Below are 19,733 nucleotides of genomic sequence, written 5' to 3'. Positions count from 1 at the left end.
CTTTTTATTTTAGAACAGTCTTACATTTACAGAAAAATTGTGAAGATAGTGCAAAGAGTTCCCATGTATCCCACATCCAGTTTTCTCTATTATTAACATCTTATACTAATATGATGTATTTTTCACAATTAACAAACCCATATTGATATGCTACTAAAGTCTACACTTTATTCAAACTCCTTTAGTTTGAATAAAGAACAAAAAACCTCTTTTTTGTTCCAGGATGCCATCCAGGATACCACATTATTTTTGGACATCATGTCTCCTCAGGCTTCTCTTGGCTGTGACAGTTTCTCAGACTTTCTTTGTTTTTGATGACCTTCACTGTTTTGAGGAGTACTGGTCAGGTATTTTGCAGAACATCCCTCAACTGGGATTTGTCTGATATTTTTCTCATGATGAAACTGGTATTATGTGTTTTGGGGAGGAAGACCATGTAGGTAAAGTGCTATTTTCATCACATCATATCAAAGGTACTTGCTCTCAACATGACAGCACTATTGATGTTAATTAACCTTGATCACCTGGCTGAGGTAGTGTTTGTCAGATTTCTCAACTGTAAAATTACTCTCCCCCTCCTTTCCATAGTGTACTCCATGGAAGGAAGTCACTATGTGCAGCCCACACTTAAGGAGTGGGGAGTTAGGCTCCATCTCCTCAGGGTGGATATTTACATAAATTATTTGAAATTCTTTTGCATGGGTGATTTGTCTCTTCTCCTCTGATTGACTGACTGATTGATTGTTTCAATCATTTCTCTATATCAATATGAATGCATAGATATTTATTTTATACTTTGGATTATAATCCAAGTCTACTTTTTTTATTTTCTTACTCAAACTGGTCTAGGTTTGGCCATTGGGAGCTCTTCAGGTGGCTTTTGTGCCCTTTTGACATGACTCTACAATTTTTTTTAGCATTTTCTTACTTTCTGGTGCTACAAGATGCTCCAGACTCATCGTGTATATTTCCTGCCCCAGTCCCAGAAACAGACGTTTCTCCAAGGATCCCTTGTTTCTTTTGTTTTGTAGAATGATATTAGAAACCAAGATCTCGGTGTTAGGTGTACTTGTTGCTATTGGAGTGTCATTGCTTCTAAGCCCTCTCAGCTGACAGAGCAAGGAACTACATGCATGTATACTAACCTGTGTATATACACATATCTATAAATATTCCTGTGTGTAATCATTTGTATCTATATTTAGCTAAACATGAGTTCATACTAATGGCTCCAACTCTAATTCATTACCACATAGATCATTCTGGCTTCCTTCTCTTGCTTATCTGTAATCTCCCATTCCAAAAGTAAGAAACCTGGCTCCCATCCATTTACTTAATTTTTCAATTCCAGTATATATGTATTTCTGTTTCAGTTTGCTTCTAGTGTTTTCTTTTGGTTTGGAATTATATAAAAAATACTTGGTTCCAAGGTCAAAACTATAAAGTAAGGTCCATTCAGGGAGATCTATGTTCCTCCCTACTGATTTCTCCCTATCATAGATAACAATTTTGATTAGTTTTAGTTTATTCTTCCCCTGTTTCCTATTGAAAAAATAAGCAAATATATAAAGTCTTATTCCTATATTTCTTACATAAACAGTAGCATACTGTACACATTTTCTTCACTTTGCTTTGTTCACTTAACAATAGACCTTGGAGATCGTCCAAAGCAGCCTGTAGCAATCCTTCCTCATTCCTGCCCAGTACTCTTTTATATCGAGGTACCGTAGTTATTCAACCAGGCCTCTATTGATTGACACTGTTTTTTTTCCCCAGTCTTTTACTTTTACAAATAGTACCACAAAAGATGGCTTTGCAAGTACAGCATTTTAGATTTTGCGATTGTATCTTTAGGATAGATTCCCAAAAGTAGGATTACTGGCTCAAAAGGAGTGCACATGTAATATTGCTAGACACTGCCAAATTCCCTTCTCTGCGAGTTATACCATTTTGCATTCCCACTAACAATATATGAGAGGTTCTATTTCTCTACAGCTTTGTCATCTGAATATGCTGCCACACTTTGGGATTTTTGTCTGTCTGACAGGTGATAAATAGTAATTCAGTGAGATTTTGCATGTCTCTTATTATAAAGAGGTCCAGCATCTTTTCATCCATTTAAGTGCCATTTACATTCCTTATTCTGTGAACTGTCTGTTGATATCTTTCTGTACTAAAGTTGGAGAGCCACTGCCCTAGTGAATACAAGAACAGCATGGAACACAGGCCTTGTTCTTGAAGGCACGTATAGGGGCTTACTCAAATGCCATGCTCAAAATGATGATAGAGAAACAAACAGCACAAGTTCAAGTTTTAAAGTCCTTGACATGGATAAAATGTTTTGGAAGTTCAGAGAACAGAAATAACTGTGAAGTAATTAGGGAAGGCTTCACAGAGAAGGAGGAGTTTGAGCTGGGATTTAAAAGATATCTGGGATGGCGTAAGCAGAGGAGAGGAAGGCAGGGGAATGCGCCAAAAGTAGGTTGAGAGCAAAGAATACATGCATGTAGAGAGAGGAAGCAATATGCTTACCTATTAGGATTGTGGGCTCTGCAGTCAGACTGCCTGGGTTCTAATCCCAGCCTCACCATTTATTAATGGTTTCAGATCCTTCATCTGTAAAACGGGGGTAATAATAATAATCCCTATCTCAAAAGGTTGTTGTGAGGATTAAATGACATAATGCTTAGCACAATAAATGTCCAATAAATATTAGCTGTTATTACAAAGCACAAAGGACCACCTGCCTGAAGTCAAATGTTCTATTTGGAACTGTGGGAGGGTTAGTTGAAAAATATACATGAGATCAGGTAATAGAAGGCATCAACTCCATGCTTAGTAGTTTGGATTAAATCTAAAAGGCAAGAGAGAGGCATTGAAGGGAGCTCTTAAAGAAAGAGAATGACAGAGTGAAGGCTTCTTTCTTCTGTGTAGAACCAGAATGCTGAATAGGGAGGACTCTTGAAATGAAATCAGAAAGAGACTTTATTTTGAACTTCCACTGTGTCTTAAAAATAGGGCAAGTTCTTCCCTTCTCACCCTTAGGATCTCTTTAAATCATAATCACAGTTTTAATTCAATAATTAATAGTATGCAGGACCATGTAAGAATCAAAATTTCAAAGCTGAACCTCCTCCTGTTTCCCAGCCAGGTCCTCCTGCAGGGAGGAGAAGGAGGGGGACAGTTTCTCCTTTGCTCACCTACTGCTTTCACCTCTCCTCATCCTTCTAGCTAAGTGTGATTTCTGGCCCCTCTATGGTTGCAAGGGGACAGGGATCACAGCTAAAGGAAGCAGGAAAATTCTTATTTGACTAGTACTATCTTAAAAGGGCTTCACTATTAGGGGACCTATTTTAAAGCTGACTCTCTCTTGGGCTTTTTTGAGGGTTCTTGAAAGGCTTCACTGGGAAGGTTCAATAGCATGTCCTGTGACACAGGTGATGCAGTTTCCTCTGGACGACACCCTCCTCAGCCCCAGTTTCCCTGCAGCTCTCTCTACGCAGACGTCCAGGTAGTCCTCTTGGACAGAACTCAAAATGGCTGCAAGTCAGCGCTCATCTCCACATGATCCACGTGGCTTCCATGAGAAATAGCCTCACATTCTTTGCCCCCACACACTCTGCATGCGCAGGATCCCCAATTCAGCCACTGCTCCTCCACCTTGGCCACCAGAACAGCTATCTTTACCTTTTAGGTTTTCCAGACAGGAGTCAGACACCAGTCTCCCATGCCCCCCTAACTCTGGTGTCGCACATCAAGCTCACCAAATGATCCGTTGAAGCCCTTCTCTCTTGACCTGAGGTGAAAGGGGAAGCAGCCCTCGCCCCACCCTTGGGAGGAATGGGATTCACAGCCAGGTCACATGTTGTCCTTTGCATAAATTTCTCAATCTCCATTCTCAACTCCTATGGGCAAAGAGTTTAAAGTCTTCTTGGCTGCTAAATTTGAAATTTTTACATGGTAGTGTTTATAAGATATAGCACCTGTTGTCTTCTTGCCTTAGCAAAATTGAGATAAAAGAATCTAATTTTAGCACCTATTACATATATTTCTCCAGAACAGTGCCTAGCCCTTGGCGATTAATAACTGATGCATTAGGAAGATGGATCTAGCTGAAGTTTGCATGATAGACTGGTATGAGGTAGAAGGAAGACTAATTTGAAACTGCAGTAATCCAGAAATAGGAAAACATTTGAGTAAATTAGGGATTTTTAGCTCAGAGAAGAGAGAACTTAGAAGGGCATAGTAATTCTCCTCAACATAGGTAAATAAAAGGACTGTCACGTAGGAAAGAGGAAAGACAATTCATTTTGTCGAAGGAGAAGAATTAGGATGAATGAGTAAATTTGTGGGGAAACAGATTTGGACTCAATACAGGACTTTTCTAGTATCAGTGGCATGATAGCTTATCTCTGCAGTGGGTGTCCCATTACTAGGAGTGTGCAAGCAGATATTTCATTCTCTTCACCCACCAACCATCCCATTCCAGACTTCCTCACCTCAGGAAATGACATCACTGTCCACCCATTGCTTGAGCCAAAACCTAGGAGTCATCCTTGATTCCTCCCTTTCCTTTATCCCCATATCCAATCCATCAACAAATCCTATCATTTCTACCTCCAAAATATTTTTAACATATATTTGTCCTCTTGTCTCCACCTATACTGCCCTCACCCAGTCCCGACCACCATCATCTGTCAGCTGGGCTCTTGCAACTGGCTCCTAATTGCTCTCTCTCATGAGCCTCACAATCCATTCTCCATATGATAGGTAGCCAGAGTGATCTCATAAAAAAGGAAAGCAAATCACATCACTGCTGTGCTTAAAACCCTCCTATGGCTTCACCTTGAACTTAGAATGAAGCTTCAACTCCTCAGCCTAGCCTAAAAAACCCCATGTGGCCTGGCCACGGTTGCCTCTCAAAACTCATCTTTTATGGCTCTCCTCTTAGCTCACTGCACTCAAGCCACACCGGTGTTTTCTGTTCTTCCAAACAAGCCGGGTTGCTTCCCAGGGGACATTCCCAGATGTCCCCAGCCTGGTTACCCTGGAGCTTAGAATGATTGTCTCCTTCTGCTCATCTGGGTCTGAACTGAAACGTCACTTTCTCAGAAAGGACTTCCCCGACCACTCAATTTAAAGAAGAATTCCATCCCACCTTTTCTGCCATCACTTTCTACCACAGTGCACTGTGTTTTGTTTTCTCTCTACCAGTTATTACCATCCAAAATAATTTCATTTGTTTACTTGTTCAGTCTATCTGCCTGACTATAATATATGTTTATGAGAGTAGGGACCTTGTCTTCTTTATCCAGCACTATATTCCCAGTATACATAATAGGTACTCAATAAATATTTGAATGAATGAATGATTATATCATCTTGGCCAGGAACATTAGAGAGGACTCCAGTAATAGGAGGAAGGAGAGACTAGACCTCTATGGTCACTTCAAAGTCTGTGCCTTAGGTGGATGAGTCGATAAGAATGAAGAAGGAATTCATCTGTGACATGCTTGAAAGACAAAATTGATGAGACACATTGTGTGTGGAGGATAAGTGTAGGGCACAGTAAAAATGAGCTCCACAGTTGGGAGCATGGTGGACTCAAGAATAGTAATACTGAGAGAAGTTTGAAAACTGAAAAGGGATTTTTTTTTTTCGAGGAAGATTGGCCCTGAGCTAACATCTGTTGCCAATCTTCCTCTTTTTCTTTTCCCCCCAAGGCCCCAGTACATAGTTGTATATACTAGCTGTAGGTCCTTCTAATTCTTCTATGTGGGATGCCGCCTCAGCATGGCTTGATGAGCAGTGAGTAGGTCCGTGCCCAGGATCTGTACCGGTGAACACTGGGCTGCTGAAGCAGAATGCACGAACTTAACCGCTATGACAGCAGGCCAGCCCAGGGATTTTTTTTTAATTATGGTAAAATACACACAACGTTAAATTTCTACCATCTTAGCTATTGTAAAGTGTACAGTTCAGTGGATTAAGTACATTCACATTGTTGTGCTACCATTACCACCATCCATCCACAGAACTCTTTTCACCTTGCCAAACTGATTAAACAATAATTCCCCATTCTCCCCTCCCCCTAGCCCCTGGCAACCACCATTCTAGTTTCTGTCTCTATGAATTTGACTACTCTAGGTACCTCATATAAGTGGAATCATACAATATTTGTGCTTTTGTGACTAGCTTATTTCACTTAGCATAATGTCCTCAAGTTTCATCCTTGTTGTAGCATGTGTTGTAATTTCCTTCCTTTTTAAAGCCAAATAATATTCCATTGTATGTATACACTACATTTTATTTATCCATTCATCCATCAATGGGAAGCAACTTGAGTTGCTTTTGCCTTTTGGCTATTGTGAATAATGCTGCTATGAACATGGGTGTACAAATATTTCTTTGAGTCCCTGCTTTCAATTCTTTGGGGTATATACCCAGAAGTGGGATTACTGGATCATATGGTAATTCTGTTGTTAGTATTTTGAGGAACCTGAAAAGGTATTTTTTCAGGAAAAATTTTGAGCTTGTTTTTGAACATGATGATTTTAGGTTGGAAATATGACAACAGAGTCTGGGAGAGAAGTATGGGCTAAAGGTGTGTTGGAGAATTGTATACCAAGAGTTGATCATCAAGCTGAGAGGCCATGTTAATTGGAATGGTTGATGGCAGGAGAGTAGATAAGCTCCACAAGGAGGTGACTAGACCAAGCAATGAGCCGGAACAGATTGTCATTCAGTGCCCACCATGAGGGATGGAAAGAAGGAAGAAGAGCTGCAGAGAAGATAAAGATTACAGTGATCAGAGAGGTAGGAAGGAGTCATGAGGGATTAGTGTCCAGCAAATTAAGAACAAGAGTTTTAAACTAGAGGTGGAGGCAAAACAAGGAAAAAGCTTTTACAGGTTAAGCGCCCACACACACACACACATATGCACTCTAAAACAACAAGAATAGTGTGAAAATCATAGGTGTTCTTTAAGGGAAATTTTAATAACATGACAGAAAAAAATCATATGGCAAGAGACTGAGGAATGAGTGGGGACAATATGGGAGAGCAGATGAAGAAAGTGCTATGCGTTTAAAGATATAGATAGAAAAAGAGACATAGGAAAATGACTGGGACAGCTGTATCACACGGCATTTTGTGGCTTAAAAATTGGAAATCTGTGCATTTTTTTTCTTTTCTTTTTTTTTTTTTTTTGCTGGGAAAGATTCACCCTAAGCTGACATCTGTTGCTAATCTTCCTCTCTTATTTTTTTTTCCTCCCCAAAGCCCCAGTACATAGTTGTATATTCTAGCTGTAAGTCCTTCTAGTTCTTCTATGTGAGCCACCGCCATAGCATGGCTACTGACAGACAGGTGGTGTGTTCCATGCCCGGGAACCAAACCTGGGCTGCCGAAGCAGAGTGCACCAAACTTTAACCCCTAGGCCATCAGGGCTGGCTCAGAAATCTGTGCATTTTTAAGGAGAGAAGGAAGGAGAGTGGGTTTTGGTGTGGGAGATCCTTCAGGAATGGTAAAGAATAGGGTCCAGAACTTAGGTGAGGAGGTTACTTTCAGAAAGGAGATGGGTTTCCCACCAGAGCCAGGCCATCTGTGCTGCCAAAATCCTCTGTTCTTGTCCCAAAGCAGCTTTCTCCTGCTCTTCTCAAAAGATGTTCCAAACCTTCTCTTCTGTCCTCAGATTCCCCTCCCCCAGCCACCTTCACTCTTAACACATGACTTTGCTTCTTACTTCATAAAGGAGATGAGGCCTTAGACTCTTCGCCTCGACTCTCTTCTTGCTGCTTCCACACACACCCGGCTTCACCTATGGTCTCAGTGGATGGGGGCTCTACCTTCCAGTTGGGCTCAAGTCACTCCTGCCACTCTGCTTTTCACAGCACTGGCATTCATGCCTCTGTCATTGTCTTCATTCAAGGCCACCCAGCCCCTTTGACAACAAGATGGACTGTGAATGAGTTAATACATTAGTAAACTAAAAATGAAATAAATCTCACCATCCCAAAAAGCCTTTAAAGACATAAATCAGACCATATGATATTCCTGCCTAAAATGTTGCCACAGCTCCATCTTGACTGGAAGCTAGATTCCCTGTCATGACCTATAAAGCCCCACATGCTCTGGCCCCTGGCTACATCTCCATCCTCATCCCCTCCACCCTCCTACTTGCTGGCAATGCTCCAGCCACACCAGCCTTCCTGCTGTTCCTCCAACCTGTCAAGCTTGTTCCAGCCTGAGGGCCTTAGCACTTAAAGTTTCCTCTGCTTGGTGTGCTGACACCCACATCTTCTCTCCTGTCAGGTCTGTGCTCAAATGTCCCTCCTCAGAGAGGCAGGGCCAGCTACATAATTTGCGGGGCCCAGAGCACCACGAAAATGCAGGGCAGGGCCCCTTGTTCAAAAAGGAGGAAGAAAACTTTTTTCCTTTCTTCTGTGGTCTTTCTTGACTTGTCATGGTGTGTTTTGGGGGTTTTTTTGCTGAGGAAGATTCGCCCTGAGCTAACATCTGTGTCAGTCTTACTCTACTTTGTATGTGGGTTGTTGCTACAGCATGGCTGACGAGTGGTGTAGGTCCACACCCCGGATCTGAACCCGTGAACCTGGGCCACTGAAGTGGAGTGTGCTTAACTCAACCACTAGGTCATGGGGCCAGCCCCTTATGGTGTGTTTTATTTGCCATTTCATGTCATGCTCCTTTGGGCACAGGGACACTCCTGGGCCAAGTGCAGACCTGGTGTCCACCCTGACTCTGGCTGTGGCCATGCCCAGGCTCCCATTGGGGCAGAGCGTGGCTGTAGTTGCTTGGGACTTGGGGGAGTGGGCAGCCAAGAACCCAGTGGAGGCGGCAGGAGGTGGGACCACATGGGAGCTGAAGCTTCAAGCCCCTGGCACATGCTCCATTGTCCCATCAGACTTCACTTACAAATCACAAACTCAAAAATAACATTATTAGCACCTCTGTGTTCATTGCAGCATTATTCACAATAGCCAAGGCTTGGAAGCAACCTAAGTGCCCATCAGGTGACGAATGGATAAAGAAGACGTGGTATATATACACGATGGAATACTACTCAGCCATAAGAAACGATGAAATTCAGCCATTTGTGACAACATGGATGGACATTAAGGGTATTATGCAAAGTGAAATGAGTCAGAGGGAGAAGGTCAAATACCGTATGATCTCCCTCATTAAGTAGTAGATAATAACAACAACAAACAAACACACAGAGACAGAGATTGGGTTGGTGGTTACCAGAGGGGTGGGGGGGGGGGGAGGAGGGCAAAAGGGATAGTTAGGCACATGTGTGTGGTGATGGATTGTAGTTAGAATTTGGGTGGTGAATGTGAAAACATGATGTAATCTATGCAGAAATAGAAGTATAATGTTGTACACCTGAAATTTGTACAATGTTATAAACAAATGTTACCGCAATAAACAACAACAACAACAAAAATAACGTTATTAAAAATTTTAAGTCAACGACTGCAGAGGATTAACATTAAGTGTAGAGTTCCCTTCTGAGTGTGGTGGCTTGTGCAATCACATTGGTCACACACTCATGAAGTTAGCCCTGCAGAGGGGACTTGCTTGACCAGTGTATCCTAATAGGCTCTGTCTTCATTCCTATCTTTCTCCATTACCTGAGTCCATTTTATTTTCTTATAGCACTTATAACTACCTAAAGTTATATCTGTTCATCGTCTCTCTCCTACTAGAATGCAAGCTCCATGAGGACAAGCACCTTGTCTGCCAGGCATATAGTAGATGCTCATTAAATACTTGTTGAGTAAATGAATGAAAAGTTCACAGAATCAATTCACACACTTGGCCTACTTTCAGTCACACATTGTATCACCACATAAAACCATCACACTTTTTCAAAATAACATTTACCATGGCATATTTTGCCACACTTGAGCTGAAGGAGGAGAATTTTTAATTTTTCACATCTGGAATATGTTGCATCTTTGCCAAGTCCTCATTTTCATCTTTCAGAAGAGAAAGTAAAAGCTGAAATATTTATCTGAGTGAGGAAATAATAATGAAGACGATCACATTATTTTCTGTTTATTGAGCATTGACAGTACTTCAGCAGAGAAGCCAAGAAGATTAATTCTCTCTCCTGTTCTTGTTCCATGGGTCACCTTGTTCATTTTTGCTCTCTCCCACACTGCAGCCAGGGGTTCAGGGTCAGGCTCAGAGAGGTTCATCCTGCAGGAATCCGTCCATGTCCTGTAGCACCTTACATCTCCAACATAGCACTTCACAGTCTATATAGGGTCTGAACTAGTCATTCATGTTTCTGGCTCCCAGCTCCATTGGGAGCTTTTGGAGAAAGAGAGTATATTACCTCCCACCTCCAGTATGCCCCCTTTCTCACTTTAGCTAACTCCTTTGGTTCTCAGCTTAAACATCACTTCCTCAAGGAAGACTTCCTCAAGTGCTCAGACCAAACCATCACCATACTTTCTCGTAGCACCAGTACATCTCCATTGATTTCCACAATTTCAATGAATTACTTAATTGTGTGATTTGTTTAATGACTGTCTCCTTTACCAGGCTGTAATCTCCATGAGGGAAGGTGCTATAGACTGAATGTTTGTGTCCCCTCAAAATTCATTTGTTGAAATCCTAACCCCCAATGTGATGATGAAGGAGGTGGGGCCTTTGGGAAGTGATTAGGTCATGAGTGTGGAGCCCTCATGAATGAGATTAGTGTCTTTATAAAAGAGACTCTGGAGTGCTTCCTTCAGCCATGTGAGGATACAGTGAGAAGACAATGTCTATGAACGAAGAAGTTGGCTCTCACCAGGCGCCGAATCTGCTGGTAACTTGATCTTGGACCTCTAGCCTCCAGAACTATGAGGAATAAATTTCTGTTGTTTATAAGCCACTCAATCTATTGGTATTTTTGTTATAGCAGCCCAAATGGACTAAGACAGAAGGGATTGTCTTACTCATCACTGTGTCCCCAGCACCTGGCCTACTGCCTAGGAAAGGTCAGGCACTCAGTAAACATTTGATGAATGAACATGAATCCCCTAAGGCCTAGTGGTGGTGATTAATAGAAGCTCTACAGGCATCTGTTAAATGATACTGGAAAAATATTTTTTATCTCACCGATTATGACTTGCTTAGAATGAATTGTTTTTCCTTATTATCAAAATACAAGACAGCTTGGATCATTAGGCCATCTCCCAGAGAATGGTCTTTTGTAACTGGAAGACCAGGCTATTAAACCATCTGGAAGTAATAAATGAGCAACTCCTTGGAAACATACAAAGCTCAAGGGTTGACTCAGGTGAGGGCCCTTTCTTTGTCTTATCATCCTGGACCCTCCTTTCTCTGCTTCCAGGCACAGCTAGTGGTGTACCGTACTCAAATCTATTATCTAAGGCAAAGCTCTGTATCCCTCAAAATCATTACTTTCCAGCTTTTGGAACCATTTGATACTAAAATTAATTATAGGCAGACTTCAGAGACAAAAACCTAATTCTTTTATGGTTTCTCCTATCAGAATAAAGACTGTAAAGGTAAGGATTCAAATGAGACTGAAGGTTGCAGATTGTATTGTGAGAGAGGATAAATCATTGTTTGTCAAGGCGTTGGAGCTCTTCCTCTCTCACAGGCAGAATCAATAGTGACAAATGGCGAAGCCAGATACAAATGCTTTCCTTCAGTGGCCAGCCTTGTGGCAAGTCCCAGTAGAAGATGTACCTTTATTAGGTGATGTTATTTCTGCAGGTCTTTTATGTTTTAATCTATTGATTTTCTATTTAGCAATAATGGAACATGGCACTGATAAATAACGTATGTCAACAACAATATCCAGGACAAAGGTTAATGCTTTTCTGTGTGTTGGGTAGTTTGTTTTTTTAAAAATAAGCTAAGCATGGTTGTCCACCAGTCATGAAGTCTGAGGGAACAGGCCCCTCAGGCCAAGTGATGAAGAGGTTGATGTCACCATTGTCCCTGTGTCTCATTTGCTGCCACCCCTCCTTTCCTCATCTTTACTTTTGTCACGCCTTCCCTAGTGTGACATTAATCACAGTGTGCCTTGCCAAGTGGCTTTGTGGAGAAACCACACTCTATGAAACGTAATTTATGGCCTTAATACTGTTAACGCATGGCCTCCTTTACATTATTACAACTGATTAGGCAGCAGCCATGATGCAAATTTATATGTGTGTGTGTGTGTATATATATATATATATATATATATATATATATATGGTGTGTGTATGAATGAAACAACTTATTCGCATTTGAGTTTCCATGTTATCAAGGTGAAATGAATCACTCTCCTCATCAAATGCAATTGTCTCCTGTTTTTTAATTTTTTTCTAAAGCATATAACCAAGTTTCCCTCCCTCTAAATGGCTCATTGAACAGTCTTCCTCTGATTCAATATCCATATAATGGAGCCACAGTTGAAAGGTTCAAGGACCTTGGAGGTGGTGCTTGGTGATGAAAGAGATTGAATCTGAGCTTGAATTATCCTGTTCCAAGAACTGAGAGACTTCAGTAAACATCATTAGTCTTGTTTTGGTTACTCCTTGAAGGTGACAGCAGAGTCAGTTGATAATAAGAATGTAATACAATTTGAGTTGGAAAGGGATCTGAAATGAAAAGCATTGATGTGAAGACAGGTGATGCTAAGTTCTATTTAGGAATCAACTCCAGGGTTAAAGAACTCTCCTCCTCGCTGTAACAGACTCAGGCTGCAGCATGTCCTTGAAGACTCGGCCCAGACACCATTTCAGTGGTGCAAAGAACAGTCAGTTCTTATTAACACTTACCATTTGGAAATGCACTTATTTGTTTTCACAATCTCTCTGCTCCTACTAACATTTGAGCTCTGGGAAGGTGCCACCCCTATTTGGCCATATCTTTAAAGCCTAGCACAGTGCCTGGTACACAATGTGCTCAGATAGAGTGAGCAGATAAGTACCTCTGAATGGTTTCCTTGGAGATTTGGCCTTTTAAAAATTTTTTCCTCATTAAAAAAGTTTTATTATGGAGAATTTTGAATATATACAAAAATAGATATACTATTTTGGTGTACACCAATTTACACATCCACCTGTGGCTAAGCCCAACCAATTGCCACATCATCCTCTTCCCCCCTCAAATTGTTTTGAAGCACATACAGATATCATATGACTTTGGCTCTAAATATTTTGGTTTGAATCTCTAAAAGACAAAGATTTACTTTTTTAAACATAACCACAATACTATCATTGCATCTAAACAAACCTATAATTCCTAATGGCATCAACTATCCAGCCAATCTTCATATTTTCGGTATCTCACAAATGTCACATAGTTTGTGCAATCAGGATCCAAACAAGAGGCACACGTTGCAATTGGTTGATATGTCTCTTAAATCTCATTTAATTTATAGGATCCTGCTCATTTCTTTTATTTTTTAATTCTTTCTTTTGAGATAATTATAGATTCACACGCAGTTGTAAAAAGTAGTGCAGAGATCCCTATACTCTTTACTCAGTTTCTCTCAATGTTAATATCTTGCACAACTGTGGTAAAATATCACAACCAGGAAGCTGACATTGATGCTGTCCACCAACTTTTACATGCACCTATTTGTGTGTGTGTGTGTGTGTGTATTTGGCTCTATGCATTTTTATCACGTGTGGATTTGTGTGACCACCACCACAGTCAAGATACAAAACAGTTCCATCACAAAGATTGCTTATACTACCCTTTCATAGGCACAGCCACCTCCTCTCCCTAACCCATGGCAGCCATTCATCTGTTCCCCATCTCTATAATTTTGTCATTTCAAGAATGCCGTATAAATGGAATCATGCAGTAGGTAACCTTTGAAGATGAGCTTTATTTCCACTCAGCGTAATTCCCCTGAGATACGTCAAAGTTGTTGTGTGTATATCCATAGTTCATTCCTCTCTTTGCTGAGTAGTAGTCCAAGGAATACCACAGTTGGTTTAACCATTCACACACTGAAGGACATCTAGTTTATTTCCAGTTTTTGTCAATTACAAATAAAGCGCCTGTGAACACTTGTGTATAGGTTTTTGTGTGAAATTACTATTTCTCTAGGATGATTGCCCAAGAGTGCAGTTGTTGGATTGTTTGGTAAGCACATGTTTTGCAAGAAACTGCCATATGCTTTTCCAAATGGGTGTACCATTTTACATTTCCACTGGTAATGTGTGAGTGACCCAGTTTCTCTGCATCCTCATCAGCATTTTGTGTTACCACTATTTTTTAAGTCATTTTGATAGATGTGTAGTGATATCTCATAGTTCTTTTAGAATTTTTAATCTAAGTATAAAAGCTCATTTTTGTCCTACTATAAAAGTTTATTATGAAAAATGTAGAAAACAAGAAAATTACAAAATTATGGAAAGGAAAATAAAAATCACCCATAATCTCTCCAACCAGATATAACTACAGTTAACATATTGGTATATATCCTTCTGGGTTTTTTTCTTCATACATGTCTATCTGTCTAGCTATCTATATCTTACAAAACTGGAGACATATGACAGGTACAAATTTGCATCTCACTCTTTTTCATAATGTTATATGAGAAATATTTTCCTATATATCCTATGAAATATTCTTTGAAAACATGTTTGTAATGGTTGTATGATATCCCATAATATGAAATTTTTTTAAACTATTATTTTTGGACATTTATGTTATTTTCAAACTTTTGATATTATACATATTTCTTTGAATGTCATTCTTATACATGGAAATTTACTACATTTCCAGTTTTGTTTTGTTTTTTTAATAATAGATGCCTAGAACTGGGATTACTAGGACAAAATATGTGAAACGCTTTTAAGACTTTTGGTACATACGTACACATATCCAAAGTGCTTTCCAGAAAGATTATATTTCATACTCACCAGACTGCCTATCTCACCAGACCCTCAACAGCGCTAAGTATTATGTTTTTATCTTTGACAAATTGATAGAGGAAAAAAATTATCTCATTGTTTTAATTTGCATCCCTTTGATGCAAATGAAGGGATTTTGTGTCCATTTGTGACAAATGAAATTGAAATATGTTCATAAGTTTTATTTGCTATCTGTTATTTCTTCTTTAATTAATTGTCAATGTTGTCCTTTGCCTGTTTTTCTATTCTTATGTTCATATTTTTCTTATTAATTTGAAAAATATCTTTATACATTATGGATAGTAATAATTTTTCTTTTATTTGTTGAAGATATTTTTCCCTGTTAGTCAGTCCCCTTTTATTTTTTGGCTGTGGGATTTTTTTCATTCATTTCTTCATTCTGTGAACATATACTAGGTATATTTTATATGCCAAAGAGTGTGCTAGTAATGGAATGTTTTTTAGAAATTGAATATCAGATTCAATGTCCTCAAGGAATTCAGAGTTTAGTGAGAAGCATACACATGTAAACAAGTGTTATGCCAATTTGATAAGGATATAGCTGAGGAAAACACATGGAACTCTTACTTCTTAGAGGAGGTGATATTTGACTTGGACCTGAAAGGCTGAGTAGGAACTGGCTGGGTGCAGAGGTGGGAGAGGGGATCCCAGGTAGAATGAGTGTGTGCATAAAGGCGCACATTTCTGAAGGTGCCACGGTGTTTGCAGAATGGCATGTTGGGACAGTGTCGCTAGAGCACAGATGGGAAGTGAAATGATGAAAACTCATCTTGTTTCTGAAAATATAGAAACTAAAGAAATGGGGGCAACATAGTAAGTTATTCTACATCAAGGATATAGTCAGAGTCTGTGTTTTTCATCTGTGGTGTAACAACTACATGGGATACTTATTACCTGAGAACAATCCCACTCTTGCACTCACCATCACACCCCACCGTGGCCAAGGAGGACCAAGGCCGAGGAACCCCTAAGAGACCATGCTAAAATCACGGCAACAGGCTCTGCTGCTTGGCCTTCTGTTTCTCTTACATGGTTAAGAATTTGGGACAGACTGCAAGATGGATAATGGGAAGGTGAAATGGAATCTGACTATGGGTTTCTTCTCTATTCTTGACCAGGCACCTCATTTAACGCAGGCTGAAGAACACAAGAACTTGCTGATCTTCGTAGATGCGTTGAATGGCAGGCACGCTCTTTCTCTGGTGACAGCTGAGGACTTAAGGAGCTGGGCTGTCTCAATCCTCATTCCAGATGAAGCATTCTGGGGACAGGTAGGACATCAGAGGTGGCATTGTACAACCTTCCTTGCTTGCTTGTTCTCTCCTTCCCACTTATACCCCGTAACTCAAACAGATAGCCTGGTACGAAGGATGCCAGCACGCCCTCTTCCCTCTAAAATTAATTCCTTTATAAATCAAGCTGCAGCAGGTTCACAATTGGCAAAATTGATGTATGGCCAAACACCAAGGGTATATTCAAAATATGATATATATACAGTATCTATCTCTGCTCATCATTTCATCTTTGTCCTCTTCACTCAAAGATGCCAATGCTGACAGCATTCATGATATTAATGAAGAGAGCCAGGAGAGGAGAGGGGAGACCAGCTATTCCATGCCCATTTTACTTGAGTAACTCTCAACAATCCAGGTGTTACAATCCACGGTCTGTCCCTGATACATTTGTCCCATCCATCCTTTTACAACCTCTAGGACTCACCCAATTCACTGTCCCTGATTTGAAGTTTAATATTTTTTGAAGTTTAATTTTTTAAGGTGTTCTTTTTATGCTTTTTAGACATCCAGGTAGCTATAAATTTGGCTGACTTTTTCCTACAGCAGTGGTCAGACACTGATAGATTGGCTCGTGAATGAGTAGGGCCGAGTGATCTTTCCCTGCCTGGTGAATGAATCTGACATATTTTGTATGTACATCACTTGGGATCCTAGAGCTCAATGTCCCTAACAGGGGGAAGGGGAGCAACGTCACCATCTCTAAACTCCCCTCAGCCCTAACCATCCTAGGTACCTGTGAATTTCAGTGAGGACTTTGGGTTGGAATTTGTTGGGAACACAAGGCTACCTCACAAAAGCCCTACAGGAATGCCTACTTGAGCTCCTTCACTTCAAACGAGAGGACCTTGGTCATTTTGATAATAGACACAGTCTATAAAGCACATACCTGGCAGCCCCAGGCCTTTCCCCTTTACAGTGAGTGACGTTTCCAGAGAGCTTTCAATCTCAGGAATTTAAAATCAGGATGTCAGTTGCAAGAGAGTAGAATAGAGAGACTGCTGCATTGAGATCTGGGATTTGAAAAATAATCCAGGAGCTTTTATTTTTTTTTTAACTTGAGTTTCCTCCTGAAACAACCTTGGCTGAACACAGAGTCTCCTCCCCTGGAATGCTGTTTCATAGTGGAAATGAGCTGAGCACTTACGATTCTCCAGTGAAAACATGGAAAGTTAATAGAACAACCCCAACGGCTCTGAATTGAAAACGATAATCCAACACACTGGTATTTCAGAAGCCTCTGAGAAAGACAATCTGGACTGAAGGAAGAAGAGAAATGGGATGAAAATCACTGTAAAATGACAGAGAGGAACTACATGCCACGTACTTCATACCAATTATTTCAATTTCTCCTCACAGCATCCTAGCAGGAAGGAATCATCTTCATTTCACAGAGGAAGAAACCAAGGTTCCAAGAAGTAAAGTAACTTGCTCAGCATCACACAGCTGGAAAGAGTTGAGGTAAACCTGGGACCAGGCCTAACTAACACCACAGTCTCTGTCTACTACTCTCCATTTTCTGTTTAACAATACCCCTCACAAAACTCTGATCTGAAGAAACCTCTTTTACGTGTGCATGGCTGGGAGGCCCAACTCCCCTCTCTATGCTCGCTTTGAGTTCACTGCCAGATTTCCCTGTTGGGGGGGGTGGGGCACGGCACGGGTAGTGGAGGACTTACTATGAATACTTGTCTCCGTTTTTATTTTTCTTTAGATTTCCTGATTTTCTCATCTTGATGGAGACCATTTCCTCTCTGTTCCTCTCAACAAAATCCCGAAAAGCCCAAAAAGGGGGTCCCGTCATTTTTTTTCCCCCAACTGCAATATCCGAGTAAAGTCAGGGAAAGTTTCCTATCAAAGCTAAACCACCTTTATTTGCCGCAAGCCCTTTTGGGAACAACATGATTTGTTAAATCTTAACTTCAACCTATATATCTTAAAAGAGGACTTAACTGTAGATATTTATAATCTTTTCATCTTCAAAGCACTTTATGTATTAACCAGTTAAATTTCAGCAACACCCTTGATTAACTCCTTTTTATAGATGTGGGAAAAGAGGCGTGGAAATAATAAAAAATGCCCTTGGCCATGATGGAATCAGCATTCCAAGGTAGGACTAGAATTTGAAATTTCCTGTCTCCACCTTTCACAAAACCAACAGACTAGTCTCCTACCTTGATGTCTTGGTGGAATGATATGATTTGGCCATCTCAGCCCTTACATCCTTTTAATAGAGCTTTCTCAAAAGTGCCTATGATTTCTCCAGTGCTTTTTACAATTCATTCTGTATGGCATTATGCCATGACTTTATTCACTTCTTAAATCAAAGGAGTTATTTGAAAAAGTGAACAAAATGCCCAATTCTTATGGTTTCACTCAGCTCTCTTGCATCTCCCCTTGGAGGCTATTCTTAGACATACTGTCCATTCAGGAATCCAAGGTAAGCCAGCTTTATCTGGCAAGTCCCCAAAGATGTCTTCTTTCCATATGTCCAGACAGAAAGCTAAGCAGTAATTCAAAGACAGAAAGGGGTCAGCAATAACCACTTTCATAGCTACCAGGTAGAAACTCATTGTCAATTTCATCTACAACACAATTTCCCAATCTTTTTAATGTTGGAGGAATCATTTGAAATGTGAGATTTCTGGGCAGCTGTTCCAGCCGGGTGAGATTCTTGCTGACAGGTATCAGACTCTTATTAGCATTCTGAATTAAAGGAGAAAGCCTATCTCTAAATATATACCAGAGCCTTGCAAGGTTGGTGGGGGTGAGTACCTTAGCTGAACTTGGCAGAGACTAAATAACTCTGACGGCCCCCTTTTCTAAGATTTTATTAGTCCTTGCTGGACTTGATAGCTTTGGTATAGTTCATATAGGATTTTCATTGTGACAATAAGGACCTTACATTAAAACCCAGTCCTGAAATATGATGGTGTGACTGGCTCCCTCTCCTCGCCCTCCCCTCCATCTAAATGACAGTTAGCAGATTCAATAAAATAGCATAGGATTTGGCATAGAAAACCTGGATTTGAGTTTTGGCTCTGCTACCTACTAGTTATGTGATCAATTAACCTTGCTAAGCTATGGTTTCCTCACCCTAAAATGGGGTAATAATAATGATACTTACCTTACATAATTATTGGGAAAATAAAATAAAAATATTTTCTGCACTCTAAAGAATTTTATCAATTTTAGTTATTAATGATAATGGCCAATATTTATTGAGCCCTTACCATGTGCCAGACACTGTGTGTGAGGGATGCTTTTATGTACAATCATCTCATTCATCCTCCCAACAACCCTATGAGATAAGTATTATAATTATATCCTTCTTACAGATGAGAAAACTGAGACTTAAAATCATCCATCTAAGAACTGGTGTGACCAGGATACAAACTCAGTCTGGTTAGACCTGTGCTCTTGACCACCACGTGATACCGTCTTTAATCTCCAACTGCCTCCTGGACATTTCTTTTCAGATATCCTGCAGTTCCCTCAAATGTAACCAGTCTCAAAC

General features: G+C 40.3%; 1 long non-coding RNA gene across 1 annotated transcript in view; it reads left to right on the top strand.

The window, feature by feature from the left end:
* Nucleotides 1-19,422, top strand: part of LOC147918019 (uncharacterized) — a 91,137-nt gene extending 71,715 nt beyond the window's left edge. Inside the window, exons 2-4 of the long non-coding RNA XR_015555599.1 lie at nt 16,043-16,195; nt 17,576-17,677; nt 17,931-19,422. This is a non-coding gene — a long non-coding RNA (uncharacterized LOC147918019). The remainder of the gene's footprint in view (nt 1-16,042; nt 16,196-17,575; nt 17,678-17,930) is intronic.
* The last annotated feature ends 311 nt before the right edge of the window (nt 19,423-19,733 follow it).

Source organism: Ceratotherium simum, chromosome 2 (assembly GCF_057802395.1).
Source record: "Ceratotherium simum simum isolate JZ-2026a chromosome 2, ASM5780239v1, whole genome shotgun sequence".
Lineage (NCBI taxonomy): Eukaryota > Metazoa > Chordata > Mammalia > Perissodactyla > Rhinocerotidae > Ceratotherium > Ceratotherium simum.
This window is presented reverse-complemented; position numbering and strand designations above follow the sequence as displayed.